This window comes from Sus scrofa, chromosome 1 (genome assembly GCF_054392235.1).
Source record: "Sus scrofa isolate SSC_HxYL_T2T_F1_AM1 chromosome 1, Sscrofa_HxYL_maternal_Yorkshire_Landrace_v2.0, whole genome shotgun sequence".
NCBI lineage: Eukaryota > Metazoa > Chordata > Mammalia > Artiodactyla > Suidae > Sus > Sus scrofa.
The window spans coordinates 37,197,067-37,221,064 of NC_139383.1; the positions used below are offsets into that span (position 1 = coordinate 37,197,067).

The following is a 23,998-nucleotide window of genomic DNA, read 5'->3' on the forward strand; positions in this document are numbered from 1 at the left end:
TTTCAAAATGTGCTAAAACAAAAATCACTGACTTTGGAAGTTCTGGGGCTAGCTGTGCAGGAGCTAATTTTTTTTTTTTTTAATTCACTCTTTTCAAGCCACTAATGACAAACATGTCTCATAAGTAATGATGGATCACTTTGGCATTTTACAAGAATGCTTTTTCTTCAAAAATAAAAATAACATCATGTGTTTTATTTTGGAAACATGCCAATGAGTACATCCCACTTGAGCAAATGTGGAAATAAAAGTACAAAGCCCCAGGAGTTCCCGTCGCAGTGCAGCGAAAACGAATCCGACCAGGAACCAGGATGTTTCGGGTTCGATCCCAGGCCTCACACAGTGGGTTAAGGATCCTGTGTTGTCGTGAGCTGTGGTGTAGGTTACAGATGTGGCTCGGATCTGGTGTTGCTGTGCCTGTGGCATAGGTTGGAAGCAACAGCTCCAATTAGACCCCTAGTCTGGGAATCTCCATATGCCGTGGGCGTGGCCCTAAAAGGACAAAAGACAAAAAAAAAAAAATACAAAGCCCCAGGAAGCTATTCTTCAGAAGGGCTTTAGACATGAGCCTCCTGCCCTCCTCCTCTCCCACCCCTGCAATCCTCACCTGTGTTTCCCAGGAGCAACCCAGTTTAAACCTATAATAAGAGGTTGTCTCCAGATCAATCTTCCTTAAATACCACTTTCATCAGGACATGCCTCTGCTCAAAAATTTCCAATGCTGTAGTTCCTGTTGTGGCTCAGCAGGTTAAGAATCCAACTAGAAGCCATGAGGATAGGGGTTCGATCCCTGGCCTCGCTCAGTTGGTTGAGGATCCAGCGCTGCCATGAGCTGTGGTGTAGGCTACAGATGCAGCTCGGATCCCAAGTTGCTATGGCTGTGGTACAGGTCAGCAGCTGAGGCTCCAATTCAACCCCCAGCCTGGGAATTTCCATATGCCACAGGCAAGGCCCTAAAAAGGTTAAAAAAAAAAAAAAATTACCGATGTCTACTTACTGCCTGATTCACTAATCTAAATTTTCTGCGGAGCATTAACCTTTCCTTAACTGCTTTTTTACCCTGAATGGGTCTCAAAGTGAAAGCAAAGAATGTTCATCAATCAAAATTAGTTACTAATTCATTTCAACTCCATAAACAACTGAATTCACAATACACATTCCAAGAAAGGTACTGTGATAAGTATCAGAGACCAGAGATAAATAAGACATGATATTTGCCCTAATGGAATGGACTGTTTTGTGAAGGAGACACTTAGGATTTCAGGTCATTGGGATACGAACTGCTATGGAGAAGGCACAGAGCCTAGAGGAAGAACACTTAGCCTTATGCAGGGCCCACCCCACTCAAGATCTGAAAGAGAGTATGGGTTCCTAGTTACAGGGTATAGGAAGCAGGTCCAGCTTGGACAAAAGCAAGAAAACACAATATCACTCTGCTGCTCCAGGATCAACTGTGAAGCAGGGCAACAGTGGGAGTTGAGGATGAAGACACGGGCAGGACGAGGGCCATGCTGCCAAAGAGCTTGCACTTCACCCTCTCCATGCACTGTGTGCTGCCCACTGCCTTCGCTGTACATCTGGAGCACCTGTGTCACTAAGTGGTTATGCTGACCCAGCAGACATTACCAAAGGGAGGGAGGGAGTGTAAGAGGCACAATGACAGAAGATGGACTCGAGAGGATCACAGCAGGGTGAACAGACCTATTAGAAAGATATTACAGTAATATGAGTTGAGAGAGCAAGGCCCACACTTAGGCCAGCAGTACTGGACACAGTAAGAGGGGCCATGACTTCAAAAAATATTCAGAAGGCAAATGAGTCCAGTTTGGGTGACTCATTCCATGTAGACAATAGGGAACAGGAAGGAATGACAAATGCCCTCCAAGTTTCTATTTAGGGACTGGGTAGACTGTGATACCACAGATAGGGCACAATCTAGGAAGGGGGCATGTGTGTGGGATGGGGGAGCAGAGCTAGATGAAAGATCGGATTTGGACATGTTGCCTCTGAATGTCCACGGAATAGTCAGGTGCAGGTATTCACCAGATGTTTGGTTTCATGGAAAGCACAGGAGTGCAGGGAGGGCTTGAGAAAAAGAATTAGAAATTATCAGCACATGGCGGAAGTTAAGGAAAAAGAAAAAAACACTACAATGAGGAGAACACCCTGCATGCAGAACTACTGTACCCAAGGCCCTACATGGAAACAATGGGGGACAAGGTCTCAATTGCTACTGGTTTATCTCTGCATCCTTGACATGGTGCCGCCCTCAAGGAATTTACCAACCAGTATGGAAAATAAGATGTGTGCCAGTTAACTAAAATGTAGGGTTAGTAACCGTGAGCTGTCCAAAGAATTAACACTCAGAATCCAGAAGACACTAAGTTCCATTTTGACTGAGGTGACAAAGTCAACCTTCCAGCGTGGTGAGGATTTCAATCGGTAACGAATAAAGAGAGACAGCATTCCAGACAGAGGGGACACCGAGCATACGTACGAACATGAAAGGGCAAGACACATTAGGTAAGACGGGGAGAGTAGCCTCTGAGCTGGGAAAAGGAAGCAGCGGTGATGCCTGCTTGCCATGTCATTATTCCAACAGATCCGAGTGTCCTTTCTTTTTATCCTAACACCCACATTACGACGTAGGTATCTTTACTTCCCTTAAACTGAGGCTGAGAGACACTAATTTCCCAAGTTCAACATTACCAGCTATGGTGGAGCAGGGATTTAAATCTGGTTTGGTGTACATTTCAATGCCTTTTGATAACCTTTTGGGGCCAGAAAGCATTTAGAGATAATCTAGGAAAAGTGGCCTGGAATCAGCAGCATCTGATGCCTTGGCATAGATTCTACAGGTTAAGACAAAGGTACCTGGCCACAGGCAGGGAGGGGCTCATTGAGACCTTCAACAGGACCTCCCAGGTGGAGCAGCAGGAATGAAGCCGTGCCTCAGTGAATCGGGGTGGTACTCATTCAAGAATGTGGGCAATGATGGGGGGGGCATAAGCTGGGGTTGTGGGATGGAAATCCTATAAAATTGGATTGTGATGCTCATTGTACAACTACAAATGTAATAAATTCATTGAGTTTAAAAAAAAAAAAAAGAATCAGGCCTGGAATAAGTACGTAGGTAAATAAATAAATAATTTGAGCAATGAAAGAAGGAAAAGAAAAGATGTTGGCCAAGTGTCCAAGCCTCTCACACTGTGACCTGAACCCACTGGGCTCCTCCCCTACTCTGTACCTTAATCCTGACTCTCTTCCCAAGCTTGAGGTAGCCTTGCCACACTCCTTCTCTGACCAGATCTAGCATAAGCCCCCATCCTGCTGCAAAGCCTTCCCTGATTACTTGCAGGCCCTTCCCTCTCTTTCTTATGAGTTTATTTCACATGTCACCTACCACTGACTGTGAGGCGCTGAACCATATGCTAGCTGACAATGCCACTTCACTCCACCTTCTCAGCCCCAAACAAACCACAGTTCCTTCAAGTCAAAAACCACCATGTTTCATATTTTCCTTATACTTCCCTAAATACCTAATGCAGAACTAGGCGGAAACTCCACACAAAAGCACAAAGAGGAACTAATCTAGTCCTGGGGATAAGGTCAATTTTTTGGCAGACTGATATCAACCCAAGGATTCCTCTCAAATTAACAATTACTTGGAAATGAGGAAGGGAGGCTCAAGCCAGGCTCTCTCAAACTCCAGAAAGAATTAGAATCCTGGCTCTCCAACCCCACCCTGGGCCAGGTGGTTTATTTTAAAGTTCCTCTCCTGCGTGCCACCATATGTGATGATCTCTGTTTATTAGATTTCCTCTCATGAATAAAAATGAAGTCATAACAATCTAATTGGAAAATTTTTATATTTCAGGCTGAGCCAGAAACTAATATTTGGTTCTAGTGGAAAAATATTGACAAAATAAGCACGAGAGAAAAAGATTAAGTGATCCAAGAACTGACATCTGGTGCTGCTGTGTCCATTTAGAACTGGCAGAGCTCTTTATCCATTTTCTACTTGATAAATTAAAAATATCCTAATCTTTGGTTTCTTTTAAATTTCTGGGTAGGTATATATTTCTTAAACAAGACAGATATGGTCCTTTCAGATCCAGACACACCAACAGATTAACCAGAAAGAGACTGGCAAAGGATGTTATAAAAATGATTTGCACAGAGCACCACCCAGCAGCTTTCACGCTTCAGTGAAGAACCGGAGCTCCCTAAATCAATCTCTAATGGGAACTACATTTTCCATTATATGTGGTTATAATGGGCTTCTTAAAAGCCCTTCTTTCACTTAGTGTTGACTTTTCCCTCACATCAATAAACCCTAGACTCATCCAAATACTGCATTATAAGAGTCTCCTGCATTTACAGTTTATTACAGGCCAAAAAGAATTTTATGGGGGAGCACAAGATGTTTCTTCTCTCTAAACATTTCTTGTTGTGATCTTAAATCAGGATGGTCAATTTAGACCTAAATTCAGTTCATTATTTAAAAAAAAAAAAAAAAAAAGTCAATACGAGTCCTTACCTCATAAAAGCTGTGTGGAATACAGAGAATTTTCTGTATTATTAACAAATGTCTGATGCTCCTCATGACACTACTTAGAAGAGATTTAAGGACAGTGCTATCAGACCCCCTAACTACAGCAATCCAGTGTGGACCCACACAGCCCAGAGTGGCTTTTTGGTTTCATTCTAACACGCTGCAGCTCTGTTCACTCAGATACAACCAGTTGGGACTAGAAAAACACTGGAGCACCCGTGATGTCCATCACTTGTTTTCCCAACAACATGTTTCCTATTATACAAATGAAATAATGACAAGAACATGCTTTGAGGCTTGGTCATACTAAATTTGGCCACATAAGGAACAGACTAAAATGTACCTTTGTATGCAGACATTTCCACCTAGAAAATACTTCATTTATACTAAAAGATGACAGATGTGTAGTTTTTCTCAAAGCCACACAGCCATCTAAACATAGAAAGGGCATTCAAATATCAGCATTAACCAAAGTTCAGAAATTTGAATAGTCTCTTTAACAAGAAACCTGGGAAGAAAGACATAGAAATAGAACAAAAGTGCATCACAAACATATAAGGCGAGCCATCTAGGAGATAATGCCCCCAGATAAACAAATGTGTGTCACAGAAACAAAGCAACAGAAAACAGAACTTAACAGCAACAAAGATGGAAAAAGTTTTGCCTGAATCAAAGTGATGATCAGGAGTTCCCGTTGTGGCACAGTGGTTAATGAATCCAACTAGGAACCATGAGGCTGCAGGTTCGATCCCTGGCCTTGCCCAGTGGGTTAAGGATCTGGTGTTGCTGTGAGCTGTGGTGTAGTTTGCAGACATGGTTTGGGTCCCGCGTTGCTGTGGCTCTGGTATAGGCCGGCGGCTACAGCTCCGATTTGACCCCTAGCCTGGGAACCTCCATATGCCACAGAACGGCCCAAGAAAATGGCAAAAAGACAAAAAACAAACAAAAAAACAAACAAAAAAAACCAAAGTGATGATCAAGGACAGGCCCGTGGTCTACTGCCTGAACGGGACAATAGATGGCAAAATGCATGGAGACCACATCAACCCTTAGTCCACTACACTTTGTCTAGGGAATTGAAATTAGACCTGAAAAGAATTAAATAAATGAGGGTTTCGGTGCCCTTTTACCTAAGATGAGTACGGGATTTCATTAAAGTTCCTAGGTACTCTAAACGAAGACCCATTTCTGGGCTAAACCAATCACTTCATAAATTCTCCCTAGGAAGAGAATGTGCAAATGACATTTCTAAAACATCACTGGCAGGGTCAGGAATTGTTGAACATGTGGTGGAAAGTGCCAAAAGCCTGACAAGAGGCAAATACATTTCAATTCTCAACAAGAGTTATAAAAGGGAGTGTGCAAATTATACACTGGAGATCATCATAGATCCCCAGCAAAACTTTAGACATAATAATTTAGGGCAAGGACTTGGAAGAGGCAGCAGTGAACCCTGAGATCCAGGCTGTTCACAGAAAACCAGCCATTCAGCAGAACAACAGCAAGTAGATCTCTTTTTGAAGCATCTGCCATGGACCAAGTATTCTGCTGGAGAAAACGAAGATGCAGGCGGCATTCACAGGCCAGGAAGCTCAGGTGCAATAGGCAACTGACACCCATCGGCTAGGAAGACGAGCAGCAAATGGTGACACTGGTGATACAAGGAACCACCCAGCACAGAGGGGAAGCAACTACTCTGCCAGGAAGGGAAGGAGGGTCAGAGACACCCCTGCAGATGAGGCCAGAGCTGACTATGAAGAATAGAATTTGATGCTGAACACAGAGGAGGTTGACCTCATCAGGCAGAATGAGGATGTACAAGCCACGAGGAGGGCATGTGTAGTCTCAGGGAGGCCTGCATGGTTGGGGTGGCTGGAGTGCAGGGCTGGTGGAGGGGAGGAAGTTCAAGGAACGGTGACTTAGCCAAATTACATTGACCTAATTTCCCTCTCGGACATAGTTACTGTGCTAGGGCATCAAGGAAATTAGGTAGACACAGTGTAACTGTAGATAAAAGGCACTTACTTGATAAGTTTCTCTTGATCTGCTTACAAATAAGATTGACAAATGTGGCCCAGACATGGATGGATGCTTCTAGGATTAGATGGATCAAGGCAAGCATTGAACCATTGTACCAAGAAGTATGTGCTGACCAACTGACTGGCCTCAACCCAGAGCTGGGAGCTGGCCTTCATCCTTAGCCTGGAGGGAGGATGTTAACAACGTAATGCAGCATTCATTCTTAAGCTTTGTCCTCATTAGTAAATTTACTACTGACTTAATGAAAATAGGGGCTTTATTAGACTTTTTGGAGAGATAAATACAATCCTGGATAACAGTGTTTGGATTCAGACAGAAGTCAGCTGTCTGTAGATGAATTTTGGGCTCTATTCCTGGGCAATGTGCTAAAGAATGAAAGAGAGGGAGAACCTAGCATTGGTTTGAGTAAGATAGGCATTCTCAGGAGACGCTAAGATCCATATACCCAGTGTGTGATTTCACTGTTCCACATCCATCCCCCCAAAAACACTAGTGCAATCAACCCCTAATAAAAAAGACTATGATGGTCTATCCCACCCTTACTGAGGATTAGAATACATCAAGGTATTGCATTTAGCTCTGGGTTTCCAACCACAGGAGAACTATAAGGAAACTGGAGCAAATAGAATGATTAAGTAACAAAAAACTAAATTTTAAGAATATTAGTCAAAGGATCTGGTCAGGCTGGGCATGGAAAGAGTTGAGATGAAATGACAGCTAGTCTCAAATCTCTCAAGGATCTTACCTGGGAGAGGATTAAGGCTTGTACCAATAGACCTTCAAGGGTGTACCTAGGACCAGGCACCGGATATTGGGGGGTGGGGGGGGTTGGCTCAACAGAAGGGCTTGATGCAAACACCTGCCTCCAGAGACAGCAGCTTCCTAATGTGCAAACGTGATCAAGCACAAGCTGGACGACCATGTCATGGGATGGCTGCAGACTAGCAGTTCTCCGTCTTATCAAAAACCAACACCCCACCCCTAAAGTAGTACGGCTGACCCTTGAACAACAGGGATTTGAACTTTGTGGGTCCATCAGATTTTTCAGTAAATATACTATAATAATACTAGACGACCTGTGGATACAGAGGAATTGCATATATGGAGGGCCCACTGTAAGTTATACACATTTTTTTAACTACACGGAGGGTTGGTACCCCAAACCCCCACCTTTTTCACTGGTCAGTAGAATATAAACATTTTATTACATGCCCATTATAGGAGTTCCTGTTGTGGCTCAGCAGAAACGAATCTGACTAGCATCCATGTGGACACAGGTTTGATCCCTGGCCTTGCTCAGTGGGTTAAGAATCCAGCATTGCCGTGAGCTGTGGTGTAGGTTACAGACATGGCTTGGATTCTGCACTGCTGTGACTGTGGTATAGGCCAGCAGCTACAGCTCTGATTCAACCCCCGGCCTGGGAACTTTCATATCTTGCTGGTGTGGCCCTAAAATGACAAAAGAAAAAAAAAAAGCCCATTATAATGTTGAAATGAAGTTCATAGATGATATAACCTACCCATACACTTAATTTTGTGAAGCTGATGTAATTCCCCAGAGGAAAGTGATAACAATACATAAATTCCCAGGTTTCAAAAATCAATATAACGCCAAAAGAAAAGTAACTTATAACAGGTAAGTTATAATTTTTTTTTTTTTGTCTTTTGTTCTTTTTAGGGCTGCTCCCACAGCATATGGAGGTTCCCAGGCAAGGGGGTCAAATCCGAGCTGTAGCTGCCAGCCTACACCACAGCCACAGCAACAGGGGACCTGAGCCATGCCTGCGACCTACTCCACAGCTCACAGCAATGCTGGATCCTTAACCCACTGAGCGAGGCCAGGGATCAAACCTGAAACCTCATGGTTCTTAGTCAGATTCATTTCTGCTGTGTCACAACAGGAGCTTCCTGTTAATCATTCTTAATAATAAGTTCTCAGGCCCAAGTTCATTACACAACAAAATACTCAAAGGCTTATACCAACTTATAAGGCACAAGTTTAGCTACAGGTGAAATGAGATGAGAAATAACTTCATTACATAAGAGAAGTACAGGAGATGACAGAGCAAAGATGAGGGGTTGGGAGGGGATGGGTAATGGGGAGGTGGGGGTGCACAGAACATCAGAATAAAACTAGTGCTATGAATAATTACCAAATAGATGTTTCTAATACATAGTAATTTAGAACCAATCTCTCTTTTCTTCAGAATGACCCAATAAATACTCATGTAGGACCTAGAGATGATATGAAATTCTCAAATATAAGGGACAGGTATGTGTTGTCTAGAATTGTCCTGCTCATTGCAGGGCACCTGGCACCTCTGTTTCCCCCAACTAAAAGCAAGGGCCCTTCCCCCAAAACCATGTCAACCAAACTGAATTCTGGTGGGTGAATCTACACTGAAAACCACTACTGTAAAGTCAAGTTCTATGGATAAACCGTATCTTTTTTCATTTTACTTTTCAAGTCTGCGCCTGAGGCATATGGAGGTTGCCAGGCTAGGGGTCAAATCCGAGCTACAGCTGCTGGCCTATGCCAGAACTATAGCAACGTGGGATCCAAGCTATGTCTGCGACCTACACCACAGCTCATGGCAATGTCGGATCCTTAACCCACTGAGCGAGGACAGGGATCAAACCCACAACCTCATGGTTCCCAGTCGGGTTTGTTAACCGCTGAGCTGCGAAGGGAACTCCAGTATCTTTATTTTTTAATATAAAAAATTTTAACTTCAAAAATTCCTTCAGGAGTTCTTGTCATGGTGCAGTGGCAATGAATCTGACCAGGAAGCATGAGGTTGCAGGTGAGAAGTTAGAGCCAGAAAGATCAGCTCTGTCTGATGCCAAAGTCAAAACCACTAACAAAGGCCTCTAATGTAAGACTCTACTACTCTACCGAATATGCACATCAATTGCCTAGTTCTTCCAGGATCCACCCACCATTAAAAGAACAAGAAGGTGAACACCAGTTTTCCGGTCAACCATCCTTTAGGACATCAATCCTAAACTGTATTCAAGTTAATCCATTACTATTCATTAATAAATGCACAGCACTGAACATGTCCCCATGCATTTCAAACACACTGATTAGCCTGAATTAGATTTTCAAAGAGCTATGTGGGAACCACATTCCCTTAATTCACTAACTTCTTAAGTTTTAAGGACAGAAGTAATGTATAACTTTGAACATGCCAGAAGTATTTCCCTTAGCAGTTGGCAATGTTTTCGTTTCCGTTGTTTTGGAAAGGAATCTTCTGCCAGCCCAATCATTTCTCCAGTGAAAATGCAATTAGTAAATACAGAGAATCAGAATTTTAAAACTGAATTTTGCTCTTTTAAAAAATAACATTTGGCACTCCTGTTGTGGCGCAATGGACAAATCTGACTGGGAACCATGAGGTTGCAGGTTCAATCCCTGGCCTTGCTCAGTGGCTTAAGGATCCGGTGTGGCTGTGAGCTGTCGCAGATGCGGCTCGGATCTGGCATTTCTGTGGCTGTGGCGTAGGCCAGTAGCTGTAGTCTGATTAGACCCCTCGCCTGGGAACTTCCATATGCCACAGGTGCGGCCCTAAAAAGCGAGGAAAAAAAAAAAAAGTAAAATAAAATAAAAATAACATTTCTTTATTAAGTTACAAATGTCCCCTTTTTCTAAGAACTAAAACTGAAGGTCCTTTTTAGAACTCAAAATTATGACTCTATAAAAATTCCACTAGAGGTTTTTTAATATATTGCATGCATGTCCTCGTTAATACTTATAAGGATATAAGAAATCAGTTTTGAACAGTTTTCTGCTTGTACACAAAGACATATTAAATGGGGAAAATATGCAGAAAGTCATATAAAGTTACTGGGGACAATGAAAACAGGAAAGTTTACTCTGCTGATCTCATGTCTCAACCATAAGAGAAAAGTTCTTTCTCACCATCAGTCACTATTTACTGGATGTCTGCTACATGAATATGATTATCCCTACCTTCACAAGAGCTGAAAAAAATCTGATGCCTGCATCACCACTGATTCCAGGGATACCCCCTACTATTGCTCCAGCTCCGTAAGATCACTTCAGGCAATCTCCAAAATGAATCTAAAGGTGGTAAGCCCCCAATGGCATCAATAAATAAACAGGTGACATGAGAAGAAAAATTTCTCTTCAGTTACTTCTGGAATTCATTTTAATATTGTTATATCCACTGCTAAAATCCTAAGATCCCTGGCCAGTTTGATTTTCTTTGCAGATATTTTCTAGCTCTGGCCCCAAAGAAATAAGCTCTCCAGTGTTCTAGAGCCTGAAAGAACACAAGCCTATCCCCCAGGGCTTCCACAGGGTAGGCACGAAGATGAATCACTGCACCAGCTGCTTGTGCTCACAGCAAATGCCATCACCACTGCTGGGGTTCTGATCTTGCACTATGCCTCAGCTGCTCCAATTGTAGGACAGAACAGGAGTTCTCTCATGACACAGCAGGTTAAGGATCCAGCATTGTCACTGCAGTAGCTTGGGTTGCTGCTATGATGCAGATTTAACCCCTGGCCCAGGAAACTTCCACATGGCACAGGTGTGGCCCCCCAAAATATTTTAGGACAAAAATAAGTGTGAGTAGTGGTTACTACTTTATTATTTGGTGGCAGTATCTATTTGATGGATCCAAATTAGAGTTCATTGATGCAAACAAAACCAACAAAATTTGATGGATGAAAGATGTAATAAAAAGAATGCCTTTCCAAAGAACATACAGTTTATGGGCTGCGAACACTAGTTTCGAAGAATTAAATTTGAGTGTCTTTTGAGACTATCAAGAGATATAAAGTTCACTTAACCAGATAAATTGCCATTTCACTAAGGAAAAACCACATGCTTCTCTGCGTTCATGTGGATGGTGTTGGCAACTGAATGCATTTTCATAATACACTAGCATATACTGGCATGCTACTTGTAGAAATGCAAATAAAAATAATTGAATTATCACTCTTTTTTAATATGCTTTCAGCATATTTATTTACATGGAATGAACAGGTGGCTATAAACAATTTACACTTACTTCAAAAAAGTGCCTTGTCACATACTGACAAGCAGTCTCTTCAATTCAGCAAGCATTTACTAAGAACTCGTTTAATGCCTACCACTGTACTATTTATCCAAAACCTATGCATATAAAAAGGACTCAATGTACTCTAAGAAAACTTCAAGTTTTGACAAGGAAATGAAATTTACATAAATAAAACAACCTGAAAGAAAAGGTAAGATGGAAAGTAATGCCAAATAAAATGTTATCTGCACAGAGAAGTGCTAACAGAAAGAAAAAGGCCAAATCACTCAGGCCAGTGTTCTTAGGGAAGGGGTCTGAAGTGGGGCAGCACCAAAACCACCCTTCATGATTACAGGTCAACACTGCTACACACTCAGCCATCACCTCTGTAAAGCAAAAAGAGTTTCATCCTTAATGAAAAGGTTTTCTATCAGAGCACGCTCAAGAGGACCACAATGCCAGCTGACTCTGCCTCAGGTGCGTGGGATAAAGATGGAGAAGGGCATGTGGTACTTTGGTAGGTATGGTACAAACTGTGGCAAATAGGCAACTGTGGGTTCAGGAAGAAGGCACATGAAAAGTGTCTGAGGGGCAGGAAATCTGCCCAACACAAAATTAAACCAACGCTGGGGAGTCCTTTGACCTCTATTTCAAAAATGCATAGGATACAATTCTCGCTTTCGAAGCAACTGGGTGAAGAAACGAAGTCTATGGCTTAAGTATGTTTTCTTTTAAAGATTTATTAAGCTAGAGTTCCCAAAATGGCTCAGTGGTTAATGAACCCAAATAGGATCCATGAGGATGAGGGTTCGATCCCTGACCTCACTCGGTGGGTTAAGGATCCAGCGTTACCATGAGCTATGGTGTAGGTCACAGATGCAGCTTGGATCTGGTGTTGCTGTGGCTGTGGCGTAGGCCTGCAGCTACAGCTCCGATTTGACCCCTAGCCTGGGAACTTCCATGTGCCACAGGTGTGGCCCTAAAAAGACAAAAAAAAAAAAATTTATTAGGTTGTTTGACATAAAAATTCATGTAGAATTCAAAGTAAAAGGGCTCTTTGGCCATCTGGCAGGACTGGATTGTTGTCTCAATCTTGCACCCCCCTCCTTGTAAGAGAAGCGTACACTCATCTCCTGTGCTACACCCTTGGCGGTACTTTGCCTGAGCACACAGAATACACTTTTCCACCTCATTGGCCATGTGGCTTGTTTTGACCAACAGACTGAAGATTAACCATGTACCCATTTCAGCTTGAGGCTCTAAGAAGCCTGGCAAGGGTCTGTTTTCAGTTGGAAGAGGATGCCCCAGGGAGCGGCTTTTCCTTCTTCAGCACAGGTCCCAGGATGAAGCCGTGTGGATCAGACCTGAACTCCTACCTCAGCTTTGGAGTGCAGCCCAGCCCACTGGACCCAGCCAAGCGTAGCCAAACCGCAGTCAACCTGCAGATTCATGAATGTGAAATAAATATTTGTGGTTCTAAGCCACTAAGATTTGGAGGCTATTGTGCAGTATTATCACACACACACACACACACACACACACAAACCCCAATACCCCTTTAGAAATATCCTGATCCACAAATCACCTTGTGGATTTTTACCAGGAAGATCAAAGCCACATAGTACATATTATTGTCTATAGATATAATTCTACTCAGCCTGGAATACCAGAGCCCAGAAACAGAAGCAGCCAATTAAAAAAGTTGCCAAGAAAGCATCTTTTCCTTCCAGTTGTCATTTACCCCATAACCAATGTGCAGAGCTACAGAAAGTTCAGCTGTAAGGAGGCATCATTTGACACCAAGCGTGACTTATGCACATCTTGGTACATTCATCTACAGGATGTGATATTGTTATGGGTTGAACTGTGTCACCCCCTCTGTACACGCTGAAGTAGTAACCACCGCATCCAAGGATGTGACCTTATTTGGAAAGAGGGTCACTGCAGAGGTAATCAGTTAAGAGGAAGTCATACTGAAGTAGGGTGGGCCTCTAATCCGATATGACCAGTGTCTTTATAAGAAAGTGGCCGTGGGAAGATCAAGACACACAGGGAACACACCACCTGAAGACAGAAGTAGAGTTAGAGTTAGGCAGTTCCAAGCCAAGGAATGCCAAGGACAGCCAGCAGATCACCAGAGGCCAGAAGAGGAAGGATTCCTCTACAGGTTTCAGAGACATGGTCCTCCCAACATCTTAATTTTAGGCCTCTATCCTCCAGAATTGTGAGACAATGAAGTTCTATTGTTTTAAGCTACTCGGTTTTGGGTACTTTGTCAGAGCAGCCCTAGGAAACTAATTCACTTTAAATCTTACACACTACCACTGTTCCTAAAGGATACTGCATCGAAAATAGTATGACCTTCCCATCATGTCTATTCTGCCACTTTCTTTCATAATTTAAAGGAAATGCGGACATGTAATTGAGAGCATTGGTAAGTATTATTTTTTCTTTTTTCTTTTTTTTTTTTTTTGTTTTTTTGCTATTTCTTGGGCCACTCCCACAGCATATGGAGGTTCCCAGGCTAGGGGTCTAATGGGAGCTATAGCTGCCAGCCTACGCCAGAGCCACAGCAACGCAGGATCCGAGCTGCGTCTGCAACCTACACCACAGCTCATGGCAACACCAGATGGTTAACCCACTGAGCAAGGGCAGGGATTGAACCCGCAACCTCATGGTTCCTAGTTGGATTCGTTAACCACTGCGCCATGACGGGAACTCCGGTAAGTATTATTTTGAATATTCGTACAAAAAAGCTCCCACAGTTAATATCTGTACTCAGAAGATAATTTAAGCACAGCTTATTTGAGCAGATGGACTAAGAACTGACCTGATTATCAAGGAAAAAAATTTTAAGAAAAAAATTTTTTTCTTTTTATGGTAGCACCTGTGGCATATGGAAGTTCTCAGGCTAGGGGGCAAATGGGAGCTACAGCTGCCAGCCTCGCCACAGCCAGTCATGCCAGATCTGAGCCACGTCTGAGACCTACACTGCAGCTTGTAGCAACACCAGATCCTTAACCCACTGAGGCCAGTGGATGGAACCCTCATCCTCACAGACACTATGTCAGTTTATTTTTTGGGTTTTTTTTTTTTTTTTTTTTTGTCATTTTGCCATTTTCTTGGGCAAGGTTCCCAGGCTAGGGGTCGAATCGGAGCTGTAGCCGCTGGCCTATGCCAGAGCCACAGCAACACAGGATCCGAGCCGTGTCTGAGACCTACACCACAGCTCACAGCAACGCTGGATCCTTAACCCATCGAGCAAGGCCAGGGATCGAACCCGCAACCCCATGGTTCCTAGTCGGATTCGTTAACCACTGGGCCATGACGGGAACTCCATATGTCAGGTGCTTGACCCACTGAGACACGACAAGAACTCCTCAAGGAAAATTCTTAACATAAAGAGGGTTTTTAAATATTCTGAGACTGTGGCCTCACCATGTATTATGCCACTCTTACAATGATTTTAGTCTAACAAATTCATACGGCTAAGTTTCTCACATACACACTTATGCTATCTCGTACCATCGTCTAATTAATTGCCCTCATGCCCACATTCCTTTCAAACAGACTGTAAGCTCTCAAAAGGCAGGGCCCGTGTCTTGTTTTACATGCATGAACAAGACTGCCTGTGTGTACACACACACATACACACATTACAATTCTTAGTTCGGGTCAGATATAGTATTTACCTTTAGTAAGTTGATTTTTTATTTATCATGGCTAAATTCATGACAGAAATTGACTTCAGGCTATAGAACAATAAGATCTTGCCTTTATCTTTCTGTATAGCGCAGGGAACTATATCCAATCACCTGTGATAGAACATGATGGAAGATAATATGAGAAAAAGAATGCATATAGATATATGACTAGGTCACTCTGCTGTACAGAAGAAACTGACACAACATTGTAAATCAACTATACATTAATTAAAAATTATTTTAAAGTGTGTATAAAAATTCTTGCCTTATATTTAAATTAGTGGTCTCCATTTTTTAAAAGTTATATTCTACATCAATAAAAATATCTGAGCATAAAATCCCAATGTATGGTTCATATAAAACAGGTCCTCTGCACTAATATATGCATTATAAAACATGTAACAAAAAAAGAAGTCATGAAAAGGTGGTATAAACCTTCTAACAATTTCTTTCTATACCCTCAAGGGGCACATGAACCCCAGCTGGGAAACTACTGGTCCAGACTAAGAGAGCAGATACATGAAAACATTTCCAAGGATTTGGTCCTTTCTAGGAAACACAAGATCTACAAGAATCTAACATATTCATGAACTTTAAGCACATTCTCTGGCAGGTTCATGAAACTGTCTTGATCCAACAAGCAATATTTTAGAGTCAATGGATAGAGTTATCCTTTCAACTAGCAGTAGTTTAAGTAAATTGCCCTAACTGTAAATGCATTTGCTAACTGTCGTGTTCTTTGCAGCTGGACCCTTTAGCTTTTAGACTTTAGGAATGAAAATTGACTATCAAAATTTCAGGCAAATATCTATAAGACATAGTGAGCCAAGTGATATAACATTCTGATCTTGAAAATAAAGGAATGAGAAGGAGGGGCAAAAGGAAAAATGGAACAAAAGACTTATAAATCATCTCCTCAGAATACTATCAACACGGCAATATTCAATCTTCCTGTGCCCCATGTCCATGTATGTGGACAACATTGTGCTCGAAACCTGAGGGCACGGAGTGATAGAAAATGCAAACCCTATCAGCTTACTGTAAGAACTACTAAGCCATAAAGCAAGACTATATTCAATTTGCAGTAAATAGTTAAGCGCCAAAAGAAACTAAAATCGGGAGTAGAATAAATGTCTTAGAAAGTGTTGATAGACTTAAGTTTCGACCTGGTGCAGAATATTGGCTTTAAAGGAAGAAGTGTGTGAGGAGGAGTTCCCATCGTGGCTCAGTGGTTAACGAATCCGACTAGGAACCATGAGGTTGTGGGTTGTGGGTTCAACCCCTAGCCTTGCTCAGTGGGTTAAGGATCCAGCATTGCCGTGAGCTGTGGTGTAGGTTGCAGACATGGTTTGGATCCTGAGTTGCTGTGGCTCTGGCGTAGGCCAGTGGCTATAGCTCCAATTAGACCCCCAGCCTGGGAACCTCCATATGCCACAGGAGCAGCCCTAGAAATGGCAAAAAGATGAAAAAAAATAAAATAAAATAAATGTGTGAGGAAATTAAGACAGAGCAGGCAAGAACTTCCATTTGATCCAGCAATCCTACTCTTGGGCATCTACCCAGAGAAAACCACGACTTGCAAAGACACATGTACTCCAATGTTCATTGCAGCACTATTTACAATAGCCAAGACATGGAAACAACCTAAATGTCCATCGACAGAGGAGTGGATCAAGAAGATGTGGTACATATACACAATGGAATATTACTCAGCCATTAAAAAGAACGAAATACCAGCATTTTTTGCAACATGGATGGACCTAGAAACTATCATGCTAAGTAAAGTCAGCCATACAATGAGACACCAACATCAGATGCTTTCACTGACATGTGGAATCTGAAAAAAGGACAGACTGAACTTTGCAGAACAGATGCTGACTCACAGACACTGAAAAACTTAAGGTCTCTGGAGGAGACAGTTTGGGGGGTGGGGGGATGTGCTTGGGCTGTGGGATGGAAATCCTGTGAAATCAGATTGTTATAATCATTATACAACTACAGATGTGATAAATTCATTTGAGTAATTAAAAAAAAAAAAAAAAAAAAAAAGACAGAGCAGGCAGCCAAAAGCCTGAATGCAGGAATTACCCTGTGTTTGTGAGGGGTACTGAGGATTCTTCTGACCCTACTAAAGTGCTGAGTTTATGCAGGTGGGGAGTGGGAAATAAAGCTGAGAGCCTGAAATGTGGAGAGGATACATACAGTGCCATTATCACCCAAATAGCATTCTTTGGCTTCAATTTCCCAGAGAAAGTCACCACCACTAAAATCTCATAAATCCTTTCACTTGGTCTATTTATTCTTGAAAAGCTAGCCTTAGTTGATCTATACACAAAACAAGCAAGCAAGCTAAACGCAAGAAAATACCAAGCAGATGGCGTGTGGGTGAAGATATGGAGGAAGTGAAATATTAGCTTTGAAAAGAGGAAGAGAAAGTAAAATATGTCAAAGTGAATATGCATTTGATAAAAGAGAAGTCAAGAATATAAGAATCCTATGATATATCAATTTTAATTACTTCTGACAATTATCATTGTAATACATACGGATTAACAAATAAAATGCAAAAATAGAAATCGCCTATGATCCCATCAATGGAGACAGGAGTCTCAATATTTTGTCACTTTCCTGTCTTTTCTTCTGTGCTGCTATTTTAAAATCAGCATCTTTTTGTACACAGTTTGGTGTACCATCTCATAAAAAAGACTCCACTGTTGCATATGTCTCCAATTTTCACAATACCACCTTTGCTAACAACTAATACTTACATAGTTGCTTACTCTGTGGTAGAGTCTCAAGTACTTTTCATATATTAACTTACCTAATTCTTAATACAATGTGGAAAGTGGATACTATGATTATCTTCATTTCACAGATGAAAAAACCAAGGAGAAATTAACTTGCCTAGGTCCTCCAGGCTCATAAGTGGTAGCAAAGGACTCCAAGCCAGGCAACTGGCTCTAGCATCACCGCTCTTTACTCACCCACAATACCACCTGCCTCCCAGAGACCGTGTACTCATCCGTGTAATTAAGCCTCATCTCTGATTTTTTTTTTTTTTTTTATGATGTACTCTTACAACAGAATCACTGGTGCCAAGGAATTCTATGAACTAGACTGTTTTCCCTTAGAGGCATAATACCCCCATTACCCTCCTACCATCTATGAAAAGGGAGTATCACCCAACCTCAACCTTACTGGCATTGCTATGGACTTTTAAAATCTAATTATAGGCGTTCCCATTGTGGTGCAGTGTAAATGAATCCAACTAGGAACCATGAGGTTGCAGCCTCGCTCAGTGGGTTAAGAATCCGGCGTTGTGGTGAGCTCTGGTGTAGGTCGCAGACCCGGCTGGGATCTGGTGTTGCTGTGCCTCTGGTGTAGGCTGGTGGCTACAGTTCTGATTAGACCCTAGCTTGGGAACCTCCATATGCTGTGAGTGCAGCCCTCAAAAAGACAAAAGACAAAAAAGTAAATAAATAAGGTAAAATCTAATTATAGTCTGCATTTCTTTGATACAATGAAGGTGAATTTTTTTTAATGTTTTGTCCATCTGCAGTTCCTGTGTAGTGAAATTTCTACTCCTGCTATATATATATATATAGTAGACTGTTTGTGTCCCCCTCCCCCACCCCAAATTCATATGTTAAAAACTTAACCCTGTGGGTGATGGTAAGAGGTAAGAGGTAGGGTATTCAGGAGGTGATTAGGTCATGAAGGCTCTGCCCTCATGGGATTAGTACCCTCATAAAGGAGGCTCAGAGAGACTCCTAGCCCCTTCCACCATCTGAGGACACAAGAAGTCCATAATCTACAACCTGGAAGAGGGTGCTTACTAGAGCCTGACCATGTTAGCAGCCTGATCTTGGACTTCCAGCCTCAAGAACTAGGAGCAATAAATTTCTGTTTTTTATAAGCCACCCAGTCCATGGTATTTTGTTACAGCAGCCCAAATGGACTAAAACAATTTCTTCCTAGACTGCTTTTTAAAAAGTTCAAGTGTGTTAAATTGAAACTATTTTAGAAGGCGCTATAATTGAAGATATCGGAAGGTTGCTAACTAGTTGTTTAGTGGGAAGCTATAGACGGGCAAGTACCTTAGGGGAATCACCAGGACCCAGGCTGAGAGTTCAGCTATAAACACCTGGGACCATAAGGACTGAGCAGGCCCTCCCAACAGACTAACAGCCTGAAACTTTACACCATACATCAGGGGCTGTACTTATCCAATACCTGGAACAGTCATTACTGCTACTCAGGGCACACGCGATTCCTCGCATCAGCATGTCTGGGGAAACAAATCAGTAAATGTGATGTTTGCTTAGTGAGGTCAGAATTACAGAAAGAAAATGAAAGATCGCAAGGGATCGCACACCTCAGGAGCAGTCTCACACGTTTTTCCTATTTAACATGGCTAGTTTGGTTAGAGATCACAATCCCCACTAGTCAGGGAATTCCACAGGAACAGTGTTGAACAAGCAATAATAAATGCTAAATCCTCTGCTAATCAGTCAACAGCAATTTACCTCGTGCCAGTCACTTTGCCATAAAACCAGGCACCTGGGACACTCTGATTACTTGGCTTAGAAAGAAAAAAACACACTTCAGCCACATATTTAGGAGTCACTTTTTAGGATGGGCTATTATCTCCAGATGGTTCATGTTAATTACCAAGGATGATGGTTAACACTTTTGATTTTTTGAGAGTAACACCATACTTGGAGGGTTTCACCAACTTCTGAGGCAAACCCAGGGACAGAGGCATAAAAGGCACTCTCTCAAAAAAAAAAAAAGAAAAAGAAAAAGAGTTCCCATCATGGCTTATCAGTAATGAACCCGACTAGGATGCGGGAGGTTCGATCCCTGGCCTCGATCCCTGGCCTCATTCAGGGAGTGTTGCCGTGAACTGTGGTATAGGTGACAGATGCGGCTCTGATCCCCAAGTGGCTATGGCTGTGGCATAGGCTGGCCAATTGGACCCCTAGCCTGGGGACTTCCATATGCCGCATGTGCAGCCCCCAAAAGCAAAAACGAAAAAACAATGTGTGTTAACACAATGTTTGAGAGAGAATTAGTAAATTAAGGCAAGGACGCTAAAGAAATGATATGTATTCTGCTTTGGGGGGGGGTGTAGGAGGGTAGAGAGGGATGAATAGTTATGTAAAAGCTGCAGCCTTGGGCTTTTTTTTTGACCAATCATAGCATGTTATCCAAAATCATAATTAATTTTTACTAGAAGGGCAATTTTGCTATTTATGAGAAATGCCTGTTCCCAGTATGGAAACCTACCTGGGACATAACATGTGGAAAGCTCTGTGAGTTTATGGAATCTCAAGTAAGAATGGCCCTAGAGATGACACCAGATCTGAATGTAGGTCACTAATGAAAACAGGAGGACAGAGTGTTCCATGTTTCCTCTTAAACAGCATGGAGAAAAGTCAAATGCAACGCACATGCAGGAAGTGACAAACAGTTTTGCATTACCAAAACAGAGATTTTGAACTTGGGTCCATAAACTGGGACATGTAGGCTAAATGGTGTGTTTAGTGTGTGATGAGACCATGAACTTTCATCAGATTTTTTTAAAGGGTCCCTGCCTGATGGAGGGTGGGGAGGGTGAGTTAAGAACAATTGTGAGCCAAATGCACGACAGGGAGGGGCAGAGGACAAGAGATGAATTCCTCAGGGCCCAAGAGTCCAGGCTAAGATTCATGGTAGACGCCTTCTGTGCAAGATGGGAACGCCTCAGAAGGCTGAAAAAGGAAGTTCAGAAGGAAGACGGGGTGAAATGTAGGGAAAAGTAAAGTGCAGGCAACAGTCCAAAGCATCTGAGGAGCCAAACAAGGGCAGTGGGAATGGAGAGAAGGGAATTGCAGAACAGATGAGAAGATAAAATGAGCAGGCTGAATGTTCACATTTGCTTGTATACGCATAAAATGTCACTGGAGACGTTTGAATTAACTGAAAACACTGGTTGCCAGTGGACAGGAGAAGCAGGTAACCAGGGAAAGAGGATGAGAAGGAGTCCTTTACTCATTCGTACCTTCTGAATCACATTAAGGTATTACCTACCACAAAAATTAAAAAAAAAAAAATTTAAATGGAGGTTATCGGAATGTGATGCCTCTATGTAAAAATCTGCCCACATCTCTCTCCAAACCCCATCCAGTGTTTCAAATTGCTGTCCTGAATTCACATTATTTTTACCTCAAAGGCTCCTGGACTGCACCAATCTCTTGAGAAGGGCCAGTCTCTCTGCTGACCTGGGTGATAAATGTATGAAACCGAAGTTGACACCATACAGATATAAATAACTATTTACCCCGTTAAATTCAACCAACTTAAGAGGTAGTTGTCAAAATACCAGAATGAAGAAAGTCTGATCAATTAACTCAGGGTGCTCAGTCTTTTATGGTAACTAAGAGAGGCTCAAAGAAAAATCTCTGATTTATTAAAACAAAGATGAATCAAATAAATCAGGAATGTGAAAGAGGTCAGATGTGAGGGCCAGTGTGATGAGTGTTAATTTAGGCTAGCCCTTTGGCTAAAAGTGATTTAAAAAAAATTAAATGGAATGAATCTCCTGATCAGCCTAATAATATCATATAAGGCAGGTACTCCAGAAATAACTGACTTAAACTGGTTTGATCAATTTTAAATTAGTCAATAGTAGACATAAATACAATAGTTAAAAAAATAAGTGGAACTAAGTTTTGCAAAACTATGTAACATTGTTTTCCATTTGGCTATATAAGCTCAAATATAGTAAACTTTGGCAATACTTGCTCAAAACATATTTAATGGAAACTATTAAACGTGTTAATCAAAAACATACTGTGTCCAGAGATCAAATCTGCAAATGTTTTCATTTAGTGATTTTGTTTTATATTTTGCCTTGTTCTACAAAGGAAGTGAGTCAGCTTAAAAATAATAAATTCAATAAAATGGGAAAATATAATTAGATAAAAATTGGAATTAAAAAAAAACAAAAAACGGGAGTTCCCTTTGTGGTGCAGCTGAAACTAATCTGACTAGTATCCATGAGGATGTAGGTTTGATCCCTGGCTTTGCTCAGTGGGTCGGGGATCAGCATTAATGTGAGCGTGGTGTAGATCACAGATGCCACTTGGATCCCGCACTGCTGAGGCTGTGGCGTGGGCTGGCATCTGTAGCTCCAATTGGATCCCTAGCCTGGGAACTTCCATATGCCTCGGGTGTGGCTCTAAAAAGAAAAAAGAAAAAAAAAAAAAAAAAAAAACCAACAGAGTAGAACAGAAGCTTAAGACCAAAGAAAGGGAAGGTTAGATCATCAATATTAGGTCACAGATTTTTACAGGGTTATTAAAATTAACTTGTAAATTTGACTCCGCATTTCCTAGTTGCCAAATCAGAAAGGGAAATAAAATCAATTATCTAATTCTAGTTTTGCATGATGAAAAAAAAGACACTCAATAGTTGTTCAGGGGAAGTAAAGCTTTTCTTTGGCATTAGATCTGGATGGAACTTGCAAATAAGATGGAACTTGCAAATAAGAGCTGTAGCAGAACTACGATCTTAACCACATCTCTTAAGTAGCATAACAGTAGATTTCTTGAGACTATCTTTATTAATAGAACGCTTCCGTGTGAGCACTGTTTTGGAGGAGGGGTGCAAAGGATACAAAACAAGGTAACCAAAGCCCAAGGTTTCTGAGGACCCACCTAGAACTGGAGGGGACTAGGTAGCCATCATGGCCTTTGTTCAGCCAACTCTCTATAAACATCATTTCTCTCAATTGAGCTCTTGATCAAATTTATGAGCAGACAATTCATGGTCTCTGGCATTCTATATAAAGGGAGACAGTAGGCAACAATTATCTTTCAACCATTAGTTCTCTGTAGTTGAAATTCAACTTTATACAAATTTTCTTTTTTATACTTTTTCTGCATCAATAACAATTTTTCTTCTAACATATGTGAATTGAGTGGATCCTACTGGATGTAAACAATAACAATGAAAACTGGGCTGGGAGAAAAAAGGACAATATGCATTTTTTGGCAAAGAAGGGATAAAGTTTTTGGTAATAAAACCTTAGGAAAGATACAGAAAGAAAAAAAAAAGATAGGGTAAATTCAGGTTTTAGGCTTGCATTCCAGTGGTGCATGTGGAGGCAGGGTGCCTGGAGCTCAGGAGTCAGGACCCAGGTGGTGAGTCATTCAATCGCAGAGGCGCTGCGCATTGAATGCAGGACGAACACAGAAAAATGCCCCCTCCCTTCTGACAAACCGACTGCAAGGCCAGGAGTGCCAGCATAGTCTAAGTATTCGACTTCTCTTTGTTCAATAAACAAATAAGTGTTTATTATCTGCAACAAAGTAAAGAGAGTTTACTGTAACTATAGGGGAGGGCTCTTTTGAGATGTTTAAAGTGAGCAAGGAAGAACAATGTAAATTAAATGCTCAATCTCCTTGACTATATATTTAAGATGTGTAAAACGTAATTATCTTTATTTCATGGGAGAACTTTTGCTCTGTTTGAATAAATTGTGACATATTTTTCAAAGCTCCCTCCCACTGCTGGTTCCCCCAATCTCACGGCATTTTACATAAACGTGTTACTCCCTCACCAGCCAGGAAGAGCCCAACTAGGCTGGAGAAGCAATAGTAATAACTTATAGCTTACCATAGTTTTGT

The 23,998-nt window shown here is 41.7% G+C and overlaps 1 protein-coding gene across 47 annotated transcripts in view; it reads right to left on the reverse strand.

Moving 5' to 3' along the window:
* Positions 1-23,998, reverse strand: part of NCOA7 (nuclear receptor coactivator 7) — a 159,768-nt gene that overhangs the window by 123,662 nt on the left and 12,108 nt on the right. For 9 of the 47 annotated variants that reach the window (XM_084957429.1, XM_084957548.1, XM_084957355.1 and 6 more), the window contains exon 2: positions 15,315-15,437. The exons of 9 other annotated variants lie outside the window; for them this stretch is intronic. The gene's annotated coding sequence lies outside the window, so the exon portion shown is untranslated. Of the gene's footprint in view, positions 1-12,863; positions 13,062-13,596; positions 13,687-15,314; positions 15,438-19,559; positions 19,615-21,533; positions 21,590-23,026; positions 23,151-23,998 lie in introns of all 47 variants that reach the window. 29 more of the 47 variants (XM_084957541.1, XM_005659208.4, XM_084957350.1 and 26 more) reach the window with 11 other exon arrangements.